At 44.1% G+C, this 13319-nt stretch overlaps 1 long non-coding RNA gene across 1 annotated transcript; it reads right to left on the bottom strand.

Moving 5' to 3' along the window:
• Nucleotides 1-9907: 9907 nt before the first annotated feature.
• On the bottom strand, nt 9908-12567 carry LOC131592855 (uncharacterized). The gene is made up of 3 exons (XR_009280720.1): nt 12208-12567; nt 11083-11159; nt 9908-10425 (listed from the first exon to the last, which is right to left on the bottom strand). It is a non-coding gene; the product is annotated as an uncharacterized LOC131592855 (long non-coding RNA).
• Nucleotides 12568-13319: the final 752 nt, after the last annotated feature.

Here is a 13319-nt window from a genome sequence, read left to right as displayed (position 1 = left end):
TGATTGTGACAGCTAAGAGCTGGCCTGGAAGCCTCACAGTCATAATTAACCCTGACCATAACTCAATGAGCCCATACCATCACAGGAAAAGAAGTAAGCATTTCTATGAAGAAGACACTGAGAGGCCAAGAGATTCAAATGCAAACAATGAATGGCTGCCAATCTCTGACAAGCATGTATGCAGGCAGCTATTGGCCCGTGAGCTGGGTGGTAACAAATTTCTAGCCAATTGGGACCAAATGTGAGATTTTTTGAAAACAATATAAAACATAATTTTTAACAATAAAATCTGCTATTACTGCATGAACCTTGGAGTCATGTTTTATCCCTCGCAGCTGCAACAACTGATCACCACCTTGTCAGCCAGACCAGAGGACTGAATGCCATATCGTCATTTCTTGAACATTTCCAAGGATAGTGACTCCACCACTTCCCTAGTGTTATAAATGACCCGAACCCTGGGTGGGAATGAGTAAATAAAATTTAATTAGAACCCACAAAAATTACAAGGAAAAGGGGGACAGTGCTGGGAGACTATTTTTACTATTTCTACTCACCAGAGGGTCACCCACAAAATGGCATCTCTGCCTTTTATAACCCAAGATCACATCAGCCTTATTAATATTTATAAGCAGTCCTTGTATGTCTTTCTGTGGCTTTCATTGGTGGAGCTCTTCTTGCACTTGATTGGTGGTGCAATGCTGCCCTGCCAGGCCTCCCAGCAACAGGTTTCCCCTGTTGCAGTCAGCTCTTTGTAACCCAGGACCAGTCTGGCCAGGTGGCGTGACTAATAATAATAGAGGGCTGGATGTGATGGAGAATCCCAAGATAGATTTTAATGTTCATAGAGACCAAATGGTTTGAGGGGCTCCTTCTGAACCAAGCGGTGTGGCGAGCTTCACCACAGGATGAAGGTAGATAGGACCCTCAGAGGGTATCTGAGGGCAAAGGTCCAATCACGAACACGGACCAGGGACAGGACCTTATAAGTCTAAGGCAGGATGACTCCATCAACATCCCCCCAGCACCCCTCTTCCCAAGAGCTTCACGTTTATTCCCTCCATCTGAGAAACCTGGTCCCACATATGATCTCTCCCATCTAGTTAGTTTCCCACAGTTGCCCACTCCCTGCCACCTTCCACAAGGGTCAAGCACACTCCCTCCCCCAAAAGGCCCTACAGTCCTGTCAGCCAGAGCTGTCAGCAACCACCTCAGGGGGGAAGAATTGAAGGGAGAATGGAAAAGGGTTCAAAACCACACTGGAACAACAAAAGTACATGTCAAAAGAAATGCCAACCCCAACAGAACCTCTCCCCACCACACTCAACAGCTCCTCCTCATTTGCATGAGCCAACCACCATATCTTACTCATAATACCTAGGCAGTCCATTCTAATGTTCAACCACTGTTTCTATGAAGGAATTCTTCCTGATGTCCATCCTGAACCTTCCCTGGCACAGCCTGAGGCTTCTTGGATTTTTAATAACGTTCTGCCAATATTCTCTAATTAGCTCACTGCTTACCATTGTGAAATTCCCAAGGGTATGGGAAGTGGGAAAGAAGGAGAACAAAACCAAAAAGACTGGCTCTGAAGTCTTTGTTCCTTTTCATCAGGTATTTATACACACTGACAAGATCACCCCTAAACCTCCCTTTCCCCAGACTGGACAGCCCAATGCTCTAGACTAGATACTCCTGTGCCTCCAGCATTTTAATGACCTCTTCCAGTAAGTCCATATCTTTTGTACAGAGAAGCACCTAGTTGTACCCAGCAGTCCAGATGTGTCATATCAGTGCTGAGCAAAGGGCACCTCACTGATGGCATCTCTAAATATAGTCCAAAATCAGCCCTCTCTGCCATATGAACACACTACTGGCTCATGTTCAGCTTTTATCCACCAGGATGCTGAGTTACTGATCTGCAGAGTTACTTCCCAGCCCATTATTCTGCAGCCTGTCCAGGTGACTGGAATAAATCCTCTCTAAAAGGTAGGCCTCACATTTCTCTTCGTTGAACTCCATGAGGCACCTCTTTTTTCGGTTTTCCAGCCTGCTCCTTCTAACAGGCAGCACATTTACCTCCGCACACCTTTGCTGATTAATTAATTTTTGAAAATTAACTCTGCCCCATCATCCAGGCTATTAGCAAAAATGGTAAAGGATATTGACCATGGTATGGGTCCCTAAGGTGCGCCATTAGTCACTGCCACTACCCAGACTTCCCGTCACTCTTAACATCACTCTGGACTCATTGTTTCATCAGCTCTCAATTAATTTATCCACTCCGTCATCTTCTCTACAAGTATTTTATGGGAGGTAATGTTGAAAGCCTTATTTAAAGTCAAGGAAACAGCCCTTTTTCTCTCCTTCTCCTTTAAGTCTTTTCATTGTAGAAGCTATCAGGCTGGACAGCCATGGCTTTCCCTTTTGTAAATCTATGGTGACTACTAACAGTCACCGCTTTCTTCTCCACGCACTTGGAAATGGCTTCCTGAAATATTTACTCCATTACCTTCCAACAGATCAGTGTGAGGCTGGTAGATCTGTAGTTTCCAGGACATTCCTTCTTCCCCTTCTTGATAAAGGAGTGACATCTGTTTTCTTCTAGTCCTAAGGAACCTCTTCCTATCACCACAACCTTTCTGAGTTAATCAAGAGATTAACTCTTGATTATTGATTGGATCTTGATTGGATGCAATGACACCAGCTATCTCCCTTAGTTCTTACAGATGCATCCCTTCAGGCACCATGGATTTAAGGTTGTATACAGATTGTTTAAAAGTTCCCTAACTTTTCAACTCTACCAAAACTAAGTACACCCTGCCTTGGTTTTTGCACTGGCCTCAGTGACTGTCACCAGTCAGAGCCTTGCTTTCTCTCACATGTCCCTCTCATTGCATTCCCAGTTGTCCTTTCTGAAGAGCTGATACTCACTTAGTGCAGTATCTGTGAGATATATCACCACCTTTCCATGATCCCAATGATGGCATAACTCTGCTAAAGCACAACAGAACCCTCATTTCTCCTGATCATGTCCCACATGGCATGTGTTCGTGTAGGAGATTTCAGAGCAGGAGCCCCACATGCTGATTTCCCAAAAAGGATATGAAAGCTTCCTCCATAACTCTCTCTGGTAGGGTCTTCCTTCTTCATGTGATGTGTTCCTGTGACGGACCCTCTTTAGCCCTGTTTTGTTGATAACAAGCTCCCTTCATTTGCCCCATGTTCTTTGTTTGTCTACCACTTTCTCACCTTGTTTTGGTGATTCTCTCTCTACCTCACAGATCCTAGTTTGCAGTTCTCTATCAGACTGACCACCCTGTTACCAAAGATACTTTTTCTGTGCTTGGTCAGATGGATCCCATTTCTTTCAAGCAGGCTTCAGTTCTCTAAGATAATTTCATGGTCATAAGCATCTGAACCCTCTTGCCGACACCAAAGGCAAATATAACTGTTGAAATATATCTGCAAGATGTCCCTACCCCTCCTCCAGCCCTTGCCTCTCACTCACAGGATCAAGAAGAGAGACCCCTTGGTCCGCACTGACCATTAGCCCAGATTCATGTAGCCATCCTTGATACTTTGCAGGTCACCCTGGCTTGATGGTGACAGTCCCATGTCTGGGCTAGAGCAGATGGATGATGGATAAGAGCTGAGCTGCCTATAGAAATGGGCCAGGCAAGGGGAGTTTCCACAGGGCTAATGAATCATGTCTAATAATAGTATCATGTCCAGGAGTTGTCACAGCAGCCTGTCAGCAGCACAAGGCCTCTTGCACTCTGGTGTGGCAATGTACTGATCTTCCATTATTTTGCAATTTAAACAGTTTTTAAAGATTCTAAATACTTTTACTTCTATTTAGAAGTACATGTAAACAGGTCTTCTGGAAGTTTCAGAAGTCTGGATAAGAGCTGTCAGCCAGAAAATGCAGTTGTTCCAGCATCAACATGTACTACAAAGTTGATCCATTATTTTAAATAAAAAATACAAACCACCCTTTAAAAAACACGTGACAGTTCAACTGAATCAAATTTATTTATGTAAATCTAAGGAGATAAAATTAATTTGTTTTCACTTCCTCAGTTTCATTCTTGATTTCGTATTTTGTTAAACCATTTATAAAGCTGTGTTCCAACTTTCTAATAGAATCATATAATCACAGAAGTTTGGGTTGGAAGGGACTTTTACAGATCATCTAGTCCAATCCTGATGTGCCCAGTGACGCCTTACAATAGATAATATTGCTCTTTCACAGGGTTAAAAATGTTAAAAGTTGTAGCTTGAGTTTCACTTTTTGGAAATATAACTAACTAACTAACTAACTAAATAAATAAATAAACCACAGCAAAATAGGAATCCTCATCCCAGCTTGTTCCACGTATCTCCTCAAGCTGCCAGAATCTACACTGGCACAAGAGGAACAAATCAGCACCAATGGGAAGTTTGTGACCACAAGTCCATGGTTCTGTCCAAATAATGTAAAACCCCATCAATAACCCTGGACCAGGAGTGCTCTTTTCACTTTGTCAGCAAAGATCGAGCAGTAATGACTAACTAGATTTCATATGGCTCAGCTATCAGCATCCACAGTGGCAGTGTAGGATAGACACGTTTGCAACAGAGAGGAAGCCTCAGAGGGCAAATCAGTATCAACCAGCTGTAAAATCCAGAGTTAAAGACATTGCAACTGCCGGAAATGACAAAAGATCCTGCAGTGAGTATTTAAATAGAGGAGAACAGTTTTTCACATTCTGATTGTAAAAAAAATTATTCACAGAAAACCAGAGAAAGCAGATGATAGAGTATGATGGCTATGCGTGGTTAGGAGGGTGCTGGTAAAACTGGCTGAGAGCAACCCTACAGTCTGGACAACCAGGCTCAACCATCCAACTGTGGGTTTGATGCTGTTTGTTTAGGCTTCCAGCTCTGGGCAGCCCATCCCAGGCAACATCATTTCTCTTCCTCAAAACCTTAATTCTGGTGTCCAGGGAGCAAGCACAGACTCTCTAGCCAGCACAGGGATGCACAGAGAGCTGAGGGGCTGAGGCAGTGGTGGCACAGCCCAGCCGTCGAGCTCCAATAGAGTTGGAAGTCCAAGCTTTCAAACCCACAGCAGGAAGTCTTGCCGCTACATGAGGGTAATAAACCGGTGTGAACGTGCGCTGCCTCCAACACGGCCATGTGCACTGGCCGCATCCACAGCAAGTGTGTGCCGGTTCCGTCACATTAACTCATCCTGTGTAACCATGGCAACACGTGTAAAAAACATGCTGTTGGCAGGTCCAGATCCAGCTCTGCTAAGCTCAGCCCTGGTGTGCATGCCAGTGGGGAGCAAACCCTTAATGAGGCCCCTTAATTTTGTTCATCAGAAACACCTCTGCTCACAGACTGTCAGTTTGAAAGGTCTTGAAAAAAAATCATCAGAATCAAGGGGGATGAAAAAAAGAAAAACAGGCAAACCTCTTCAGCCAAATAGGAAGATTTCAAGCAAGTCCCAAAATGCTTCGCATTCTGTGAGGAGACAGCAGTGCTGTGTGGCTGCCCAATTGCACAGTTTGCAGCTCCTGAGCATCCAACACTTGTGTTTGTGACAACAGAATCACCCTGTCCTGGCAGGGTCCCACAGCCACAGCAGCCACAGCTGCTTCCAGCAGCACCCATCCTCTCCAGAGCCTGAATGTGACAGATTTTGCACTGCAACAGACCAGTGACAAAGGAAGGACACTTATCTGACAGCAGGCATGACTTCAAATTAGAGAGGCAATTCTGGTGGTGGCAAGAGTATGGGAAGTGGGAAAGAAGGAGAACAAAAGCACAAAATTCATCAAACTCATATTAGTCTCACTGGAAGTATTTTTGATTTATAAGGTCCTGGAATGTGGTCATCACCCACTCATGCAGCCATCACCATGTTGCCTCTCAGTTTTTTTCCCCAGTTCTCCTATCTCACCTTGCTTGGAATCCCATCAGCAAAAGTTACAAGAAATAGATTCATTTGTGGGCAATTGAAGCTGGAAGAAGGTGACAACAGAATTACGATTTTTAATTCTATGTCCGAACAGTTGTCCAGAACTCATAACAATTTGCTGCAATGAAACATATTTAGTCATTATTTTCCTTTGTTTCATATAATTGTTCACTTTGGCCAGCTACATTTGTCCTCTAATCTGAATTCTTGCTTGCTGATAGTCTGCCTTTCCATGTATTCCCTGGGGCTGCAGGATGTGTATCAGTAGTGCAGGAACACATGGTGATGAACATGGACCCTAAGCAGCATTGCTGGTTGCATGCCATAGCTGAAGCCTTTTGCACATGTACAAGGGAGGGAGCACATTACTGGAGTAGTTGAGGAGTGAGATAATGGAGAAACAGGGAAGAAGAGAAGGCTTATGACATCACAGTATCTAAGACAAATCAGGCATTCCTCTCAATATGCCTGATTGGACCTGCATGTACCTTTGCCATTGTTGATACTCAAAGAAGAGGAATGATTATCACAAAGTACCAGAAATACTTCCTCACATTTTTTTCCTTTAAAAAATGAACAACTGTGGTAATTGCCTGGTCAGCCTGCTAGCTGTTTCTATGATTTTGTATTCCATAACTGATATAACATGTGGCTGAGGTACTACACTGGGTGAACAGAGTAGTCTCATCAATAGCAATGCCACCATAAGGCTGTCCTTCGAGGTAAGGAGTCAAAAACCTCTCCAATCTTCTTTAGAGGGCAGAAGCAGGACATGAGAATTGTCTTTTTACTACTAATAATGAAAATACAACAAGGTCTGCCACTGAGTCCCATTAGTGTCAGCAGCAAACATTCATGTGTTTCTGACCTTGCGGAACTAGACTATGGGAGCTATTTCCACACATAGGCTCAACTTTCACCCCAGATAAATCAGCTCACAGGCCCGCAGCCCAGACCTCTCAAATGCACACGGGCATTGTCTAACACATTATACTTAGTCCTGGCTTTTTGGTTCCTGGGAACTGGCCCAAGCAGCAGACCTTAACCTTACCCTTTCCTCCTGGCCTAGTCCCAGGCATTTGCTTTCCATCAAGATCTCCAGGAAAGGGTCTAGCAGGCTCTAGAGTTTTAGACTTGTAGGTCTGTATATATCAAATATCTCATCCTTTTTGGGGCTTTCAGAGTGACTTTTCTATTAGCCAAGGTTTAAAAAGCCATAAATTCACTGAGTCTAAGTCACTCTTACAGAACCTTCATTGAGCTGTAATTTTATTTAGAGGAATTTATTTCAGAGAAATATCATCAAGGAAAGGTGAGCATATCTTGGTTAGAAACAAAGGAACAAGAAGCAGGAAAGGTGAAAAATAAACCAATGCATGCATTTGGAAAGTTTCAGTAGAAACTAGCAGCAGCAGTTTTGCTGAAAGTGAATCACTCCATGTACTGCAACAATAGCTACAAGTACTGGAAGAATGTTATGCAACACTAACTTTGACTTATCACATCACTTATCACATAACACCAGTAAGACCCTTCAGAGAGACCATTTTGGCAAGTAATTTGCCCTCCATGACCTGCCTGTAATCTGTGATAGCACTCTCATTGTTTCAGTGCTGAAGGGACTGGAAAAGAGACAGAAAAAATTCTTTTGGAAAGAAAAAAAAAAAAAAAAAAGGAAAAGTAGTTGATCCTACATAGGCCAATCAAACACTGGCAATTCACATAATGGGTAAGTAGAAATGTTTCTGGCCATCTGCTCCTTTGTTATATCCTTTGTTATGTCCGGGTATGGCATTCTCCCCTACCCTCCTTCTACCTATTCCTTTGCTTTAGGATAAAATTTCTTCCAGGGTCATAGAGCTATTTATGTTTCACATGAATTCCTGTTTTGGATATCTCCTTGTCCTAGACATTGTGAAAGGTTTTCCTGAAGCTCAGAAAGCTTAAATGCAATGTCTTGCACAAGCTAGACAAAATCTGGCAAGTGAGGGGAGATTTGACACTCAGAGATCTAACTTCACACCGTCATGCCAAAAAACAATTCATCCCCAAGATGATGATAGAGAAAGGTGCTTAGGAATAACAGCAAATATATTCTGTGAGAAACATTTAAATCTGCAGAATTAATTGCTACTTATCACTGCTGTCATTCCCAATGTCAGGGTTAGTGACTTGTCTTGATGTGCCAGTGGCTTGGCTTTAAACCTGGGGTTAGCTTTAAAGGAACAGAGGCAAAACCTGAAGAAGTCCAGCTTTCCACACCAAAATAATGCTTAAGTACTCTACACATCAATCTCAACATGCCAAATATTTAATTATAATCTCCAGCACCCTTCTTCTTCTTCCCCACTAGCATTTCTAGGGAAGCAAGAACCTCTTGGGCAACTGCGTGCTTTTGTAAAGGGAAGTTTTAGTTTTGATTTGGAGGCTCAGCTCAGCTTTTGCTACAGATTTCACTACAAATCCATGCAGCTTCTTCTCCTAAGCTAGAATGCCAGTTTGGGGAATGTGAGCCCTTGGAGTTATTGTGATACTTTCCTTGGGCTGACAACTTCTTTCCCATTATGCTCTTATAAGGGAAACCCTACAAGCTGTCCATGCAGAGTCATGGTCTAGTAGAGGCAAGCACCCTGTTGATGCCATCAGCAGCTCTTCCAGGTGGTGGCTGGGAAGGGATGTGGACAGCAACCATTGGCTGCAGATGCCATGATGTTTAATATCACTTTACAACAGACTTCAGTATTGATGTTCATGGCCACACACAGTGAACAGATCCATTGCTGGCTGCACTTCACATTGCAGCTGGTCTCTGGCTGCCTAAGCTCAGCATCTGTCAGAGCATTTCAGTCAGCAGTCTATGGGACCAACATTTCATTGAGGCACAGAACAGTGAGCTCAAGACTTTAATGACAGGGAGGACAACCCAGGAGAAACTGTAAAGTACTTTCACATACATACATCCCCCTTATGAGTCACTGAGACTGCTCACACCATTTAAACCTATGTCATGCAAGTCAGCTCACAGATTGCCCCCATGGTTGATGAGCTGGAGAAAGACTTTGGATGAGGGCATGAAGGGACAGGACAAGGGGGAGGGAATAGCTTCATATTGGCAAAGGGCAGGACTAGATGATATATTAGGAAGAAATTCTTCCCTGTGAGGGTGGTGATAGACTGGCATGGGTTGTGCAGAGACTATGTGGTTGCCTCATCCCTAGAAGTGTTCAAGACCAAGTTGTACAAGGTTGGAGCAACCTGATTTATCAGGAAGTGTTCCTGTGCATGGCAGGGGCTGGAACTGGACAGTCTTTTAAAGTTCCTAAGACCAGGCAGCACAGCATACAAGGAATGACACACAGACAAGGTTCCTACTACCATGAGCGAGCTTTTAGTTTAGACATTTACCAAACAGTAGCAGAGATAGCATCTGCATGCTCTCTTTCTGGAGGAATTCCATTAATTTTGTTGCTATCATTCTGCTCCCCACTGGATGAGTCTGGCCTCTGCTGGGCATCCCTCTGCCCAGCTGCTGTTTGCTGGTCCTTACAGGTCTGGGAGACACACCCACACCAGTATTTGGAGTCCTTGGTGTTCAGCAGACACAGGTGTTTGCACACCATCTGACCAAAACCTTCACGCCGAATATCTACTTATGCCTTTGCTTTTTCCAATTTCCTAGCCTCATTCTTGGAACTTGTGGCAGGAGCTTATGTGATCCTGTGCCTTTGAATCCATTAACTGCAGCAAAGTGATGAACTATTTTAGCATCTTTATGGCATACTGCACATTCATACTTCCAGTCATAAAAATTATAGTCTTTAAATAAGGAGGACATGTGTTATTGAACTATTTATATTCAGAGCTGTCTGGAGCAGGAAAAGATTCAAGTGGGCATAAGAAAGCAACAAAAGTTAATGAGTCAGAAATAAAATACTATGCTTTAATCTACAGGGTGTGTGACAAATCCAAGCAATAAGAAGTTAAAAGGATACATGACTAAGGTGAGGGCCTCAAGACACATCTTCAGTGGCTGCAAAATTAGCGCCATCTGAGAGGAAGCCTTGCTGTAACCAAAACAGATGGAGGAGATGTAGAAGCCCATTGTGCCCACAGTATATATCCTCATGGCTGCCCTGTGGGGGGGACTCAAGGGTATCTGAGACTAATAACTGCCTCTACCCCTTACAGTCAAGAAGGGGGATTACCATGCAGGACTATTCCCTTGATAGCTGCAGACCCAGGGGTGTCCCACAAGGGCTTGACACCACAGGGGAACACCAAAGGGTCCATGTCCTGGGCCTCTGACTCAGCATGGGGCCATCTTGCCACTTCAACTTGTTGGGGGTTTTCTATCTTCACCTGTTAATGCCAAACTGTCAATCTTAACAGCAATGAAATTCTTATATCCATGAGAATTCTCTTCTGTGTGCATGTCCATTTGCACATTTTCCTCTCACCTGCTGTAAGTGAACTCATATCATGGGGAAGGACACACACCTTCAGGTTCTCCTGGACACCCCAGCATACTCTCCTGACCCTCAACTGGTTCTGCAGCTCCCCACAAGATACCCAGACCAGGACCTCCCTGCCAGATCAGCTTATGGGCATAGTGGGACACTTCTGCATAGAGATACCAGGGCTGGAGGTCATACATGACATCCTCCCCTCCCTGCATCCTGAATCCAGAAACCATCAACATCCAGGACACCCTCTGGGTGCTCAGCTCCACCACCTGCAGCTAGGGTGGTCAGTCAGCTTTGTGTTGGGGGACAGATAATGGTACAACACAAAAATATGGTGAACTTGGGTGTGTCAGAAGAGCTAACTTCCCAGGGGTTTTCAGCCTATCAGTCATTCAGCACATCAATTATTCAGGGTAATTCCCCTTAAAATTATGAGGGGAAATGAGCAGAAAATATGAGTGAGAACCAGAAACATTTGGTTTAGGAGCCTGAGCAGCCCTAACATGCTATACTAGGAGCTTTTTTCAGTGACTGATTTCTAAAAACATTGATTCCACTAAAATGGCTAGGGTGGGATAGGATAGGACAGGATAGGATGGGACAGGACAGAACAGATGGAAGTGATCTACAACAACCATCCAGTGCACCTACCTGCACTCTTCAGGGCAGAATCTTCTTTCTCCCTCCCAATTAATTTTAAAGCTCTTATTGCATCTGCACACAGAAATCTGGAGTGAAATCATTAGAGTGATTCAGAAAAAGTCTTTTGCACAGGTGTTAAGTGGAAACCACAAGGTGTTCCTGATGTTTTACTGGTGTAAGTAATGACTATAACATTAGCTTTGTCTCTTTGTTCCATTCTGGTATAAAAGGGGGAGTTGGGAAAGATCCTTTTTCATTGATTTCTTCGACAAAAATAAAGTACAAGCACAGCATTATTATATCTGAGAACTATTTATTGATAAAAAAGGATGTGTTCCTGCTAAAGGTAATATCGGAAACATATGTATATGAAAATTCAAAATTTTAGAAGCATATAATGTGCTTAAGCAGATAAAGGGGGAACAGAAATATATAACTTATCTAGCAATTTTGTAAAAGTAGAAAAACAACTTGTAACAGGACACATAGGAATTTAGTTTCTAGGTAAAGGCCATAAGGATAAGATGTAAAATGTGAAAACTAAGTAGAGCAGGATTAGGCACTGTGAAAACCCAACAAAGCAGATCCTGTGGCTTGAGAAACCAGCAGGAACCAGGCTCTTAGTTTTGGCCAGGACAAACTGGCCTGGGAGTTAGCCAAACCTCCACTATGCCTGCCCAGAAACCGGGGTCAAACAGCAAACACCTGATGATGACATCTTACTTCATCAGAAGGCTCCTGCCCACGACCATTGGGAGGAGTGGCACTACAGAATACTAATTATAATTTGAAGCACAAGGAGACAGAGTGGGCGGAGAGGTGTGGGTTTGTGAGATCTATGTATATATAAAACCTAAAACCTGTTTTGATCAGGTACACATGTATGGTAGAAAATCCCCCATGCGTCCCTGCTGCTGCCAGCTACTGGAAATAAACAAACCTCTTTACAATTTTAATTGTAAAGTCCTTATTCTGCAACACAAAGGAAGATAGGAAAAGGAGCAAAAAAGGAAAAGAGAGATAAAGAAAGGAGTAGAAGACAGGGACAGCGTTATCACAAAAACCCCAACTCTTTGTCAGCATCAGCTTAGTAGGCGGAGTATGCATGCTGCGAACTGTAGTGTGTTTGCACACCTCCCGTGGTGGACTGGGCGTGATTTCCAAACAGTAGCGGGCCGTGTGTTCCTTCAGTCGGCGGCGAACAGGCTGTCTTGGCCATGGGCACAATCCTGGAGCAGCCGCAGGCTCCCAGGGTCAGAGGCTGGTGGCTGCAGGCATGACCAAGTGCAGGCGGCGGCGGCAGGCTGGTCGCTATGGGCTAGTGCTTCAGCAAGTTGGTGCAGGCGAGCAGCACAGGAAACACTGCAGCAGTGGCGGTCACGGCTGGATGCAAGCGGGCTTGTGCTGCAGATGTTGGCTTCAGGTGGCAGCTCTGGGCTTGGATGGGTATAGGCTGGTGGAGACAGTGGCAGTAGTGCCCAGGAAGCACAACGGCGGCGGCTGACTGCAGCAGCGCCCACTCCGTTTTGGAGGCAGTGGAGCACGAGGTTGTCGCGATGACAAGCTGGTTTGTGGGTACGGTAAAGCAGAGAAGCAGGACCACAGGAAGGAAAAAGCAAGGGTGAAGGGGTGGCCAAGCAGACCCTACAAGTAAGCCCCCTGCTCCGTCCTAGCAGCTCAAAACAAAATAGCTCCTGTTTTGTTGCAATTAGCTGCTTTTATGTCCTAAGGTTCCTCCCCCAGCTTGATTACCCAGACATTCTTTGCAGGCATCCGGGCATTTGCCCGACCAGCAAGAGTCACTTGCAGTCTGACCACGGAGTCTTTCCCTGCCCTGACTGGCTGCTAGGAGAAGCCTCCCTGGGGACAGGGCTGTAAGCACATATGAAGCTACTTTAAGAATATAACATACGTTGAGGCACAAATAAAAATCAGATTGGTCTTTCTCAGTCTTCCTGAAAAATGCTGTAATGAAGTGCATCAAGGAACGACTGGATTCCGATTAGTTAGAGACTATTATTATTTTATTATATTATTAGAGGCTATTTTTCCAGATCTCTGCTTGAGCTTGAGGGATGTTGATTTGTGATAGGCCCCAGCTAAATATTTCTCCTTTTCTTTTAAAAAGTGATAGTTATGAGATACCATCTGCAATTTAAAGCTGAACAGGGATTCTACCGTTATTCTTGATTTTCCATGCTCTTCTACCTCCAAGAGTAAATTCAGCCTCCAAAATACCTCTGTGT

This window comes from Poecile atricapillus, chromosome Z (assembly GCF_030490865.1).
Source record: "Poecile atricapillus isolate bPoeAtr1 chromosome Z, bPoeAtr1.hap1, whole genome shotgun sequence".
Taxonomy (NCBI): Eukaryota; Metazoa; Chordata; class Aves; order Passeriformes; family Paridae; genus Poecile; species Poecile atricapillus.
This window is presented reverse-complemented; position numbering and strand designations above follow the sequence as displayed.